Below are 3,602 nucleotides of genomic sequence, written 5' to 3'. Positions count from 1 at the left end.
TGTGGGCGATAGTGACAGAAAAGTGTGCGCTAAATGCGTTGGCGCGGACAACGTTTTGGCCAAAAACTGCACTAGAGCATTTATGGCTTTATGCCCCTTTTTAGCCATTTAAACTGCGCGCTTTCTCTTCCAGTCATGTAAATGCGCACGTAGGCAGCGCAAATGCGCATGATCGAACTGTTCCTTGCCAGGTGTGAGGATCAGTGCGGCGCAGCGGTGAAGACTTGATATGGGCAGCGAAGCGGCGCACGGTGGATATTCCTGCGGGAGCGGTCCTATGGAGCGTGGCCACGGATTCGGCGGTCAGCCCGAGCCAGCAGAATGTGCAAGGACGGCGGGCCGGTACCGCACTGGGATGAAGAGCGCAGATAGAAGGGGTATCCGGAAGGATGGAATAGATGTTTGGCATGAGTGACTGCTACGCAAGAAGCCTGGTTTCATGTAGCGTTTCAAGCCCTCATCACTGTCGCTTTGTCTTATCCGCTTCATACTGTCCTTTCTGTTTAGTTCTTTTTAACTGCCCTTTCGACTCTGTACTTTTTTCTACTGCGCCCAGGTGTACAGCGTGTTTTCTTCTAGCCTTAACTTTGCACTGTCCCGAGAGGTATCGCCTGCTTGGCTCCGTTGTTTCATGATGTGCCCTTTTTGAAGCGTCGTTTTGTCCGGAAGAAACCGGTCTTTTTGTGCTGAATGTGAGTGTGTCACTCGTTGGGCAAGACCACAGCTCAAGGGCTCCGTTCCCTGGAAAGCGAGGCCTTCAAACAATGCGAGTTCGTGTTAGCACTGCTACAAAAGCACGGCAAGGATAGGCCGCCGACTACAATGGATAAATTGGGGTTTACGATGACAAAGTTGGAGACGCGCATAACTGAATCCCTGGGTCAGTGTACACCTCCGTCGCGGTTTGAGGTATGTGCCGGTGGTGTCCATCGGCAAAAAACAGTGCTTTAACACAATACTTCGAGCTTTGCAAAGAGAATAGCTTTGGGGTAAAATTTAAAGTCTATGTCTTACCTCTCGGTCACTTCCTCCCTGCCCGGATTACATACCAGAATCGTTTCGACCGCTGCGACCGATTGTAGACGAATTCGAATTTTCTCTCTCCTTCTTGAAGTGTCATGCATTCTGGCAACACTTTGAAGAGGTCCAAACACCTGAACCGTGGCTGTGCACTTCGTGCTCGTTCAGGAAAATTTTGTTTCATTTTAGTTTTTATGGGAGGGCTGGCTGGACGTAATCAGTTTTGCTTTAGTTTTGGTCTGGCGGGTCGAGTGGGCTACCGAAGCTACTTGCTTTTGTTGTGTGTGGCTTCGCGTTTGTTGTCTCGTTTGGGTCACCTCCCAGAGAGATATCCGACAGCTGGACATCAACAGCAGATGGAGAGGGGACTGGAGGAGTGCAGAACGAGGACCCCTTCTCGCACGTCCTGTCAGCCGAACTGCGTAGGAGCGGCTCATCTTCCGGACGCATTGCCTGGCTGAGAGGGTGCTGTCTTGCTTGGTGTGCCTCCCCCCACCCCAACCTAAGTGGATTACGTCAGCGGACTCCCTCGGCCGGGGTGACCACGGCGGCAACGGCGAAGGCCGAAGACCACAAAGGCCGAAGATGCGGTGAGGGCTGGCGACGGTGGCAGCAGTGGTGGAAACAGAGGCGGAAGCAGCGGCGACGGTGGCGGCGTCAAGTGGCCGAGTCTACCCTCGGGTCGCCGGACGACGGAGTAGTGCTGCGCAGGGTCAAGCTGTTGGTGTTAATTGAAAGACGGCTGTGCCCTCGACAGAGGTCTCGTGCTTCGGACATCCCGCGGGGGAGTACGAGGACGTTCGTTCACCTGCTGGTAGACTGCGGGAAATTCCTTTCCCGCAGTGTTTGATGACTGAACATCTACCCTTTCCCATCGTCCGAGCTGCGAGAGAGCGGGACAGCCCCGCACAGCCCCCGGCCGTGGGTGGTACCACCGGCGGTCACATCTGCCCATGCGATTGGACATCGTTCTTCGAACTTTATTCCCCTGTCAGGGATCTAGGGAATACGAAGCCTAACTAACGGGATGTTGTTTTGTGACCGGAGACCCCCGTTGGCGAAGAAGCTCCCTTCCACTGAGAGTCGCCCTCAGTTGCTCTTATTTGTAAATCATGTAAATAGCCTGCATAAAGTTTTTTCTTCTTTTATTTTCGTAACCCCACGTCCGTCCATCCTCGACCCTTCTCCGGCCCGACCACGCTACCCGATCCCAACAGCAGGCAGAATTTGATGCAAGCAGGTTGTATTTTCTTCACTACCAAGTACTTATACCGCAGCATATTACTTGTCAGGAGCTTCGTGAGCTTTCGTCCTCACCGGAGCGGAAGTAATCTACTCAGGCACAAATTCCACTCTTCCTTTCTTCGCTTCCATAATCACCCACTCACACACGCGCAGCTTCGATGGATTCTCTCGGCGCGAAACAGGCCTAACCTCTCGTTGCTTGTTCGCTTCTGATGATGAAGTGCGACCGAAACTTCTCGTAGAGTTTGCCACTGAAGATGCACTGTACAATTATTTGTCGGTGATACAGAAATCAGTGTCAGCGGACTGAGCTTTCAGCAAAAGAAAATTAATAAGAGCACATGAACGAACGCCACAGCCCACAGCACGACTAAAATTTGCGGAAATACTTAAGCCCCCCCCCCCCCCCCCTTTAAGGGTACGACACGGCAGCGGTTCCTCCTGCCCCCACCGACGCAGACACTGTTTCTCTTTCGCAGTTACAATGATTATGTGAAACACTACAAGATGTACCGTCTATTGCAAAAGCTTACAGTCCACCGAGCCATCCAAATGAACACCGTGATGTTCTGTAAACTTTTGCAACAGATGGTACATATACAGCCCCGGTTCCGCCAAGCCACGCAAGCGTGTTTGCATGGCCTAACGACTCCCAACCCAAGGGTCGGCGATACAGCATTAGGTCTGCTGCGTAGCGGCTCGAGACTGCAGAACGCTAGTTGTCATCTCGCTCTATGTTTGAATGAGGAGGAGGAGAAAGACGGTCGCCGACGGCTCGTGCGCTTGCGCGCTGCTTTCAGTCGCTCCAATAGCTGAAAATCCGATGCATCGCTGGTATCGCTAGCGCCATCTATGGGAGCCTCTTCTAACACCCATTTTTTTTTAAACAATCCCGATTTTTCGATAAAAATAGCGACGGCAACACCGACGCCGGCTTTTCTTCATACAAAGGCCCTTACGCTGATCGCGTAATATTGGCGAGCTGCTTCGTTCCCTAGACGCAGCTTGATTTTCCCCTGTCACTCAGATTTCGTCATCGAACCAATGTCCAGGAGGTCCCTATCGACTGTGAATAGGCCGAACGCGGTTCATGAGCACGCCGTCCTCATCGCCCGTAATCCTCGAGCCAGCGTCGACCTAGGGGCATTAGGCAGACTCATCGCTAGATAAGGCCTTCGCCTGACGTAGGGTTTGGCGGACTCGTGCGGTCTCGTGATGGAGGATCCTAGAAGTTATCTCGTGTATACCTTCCTGCGAACTCGGCTATCTCTTCAAAACTCTATCCTGTTGTACATGATGTAAGTATGAGTTCCTTTTTTCGGCCTTCCTCCAGTCCA

This window comes from Amblyomma mixtum, chromosome 6 (assembly GCF_055824585.1).
Source record: "Amblyomma mixtum isolate Tamu chromosome 6, ASM5582458v1, whole genome shotgun sequence".
Taxonomy (NCBI): domain Eukaryota; kingdom Metazoa; phylum Arthropoda; class Arachnida; order Ixodida; family Ixodidae; genus Amblyomma; species Amblyomma mixtum.
Note: the sequence above shows the minus strand (reverse complement) of the source record.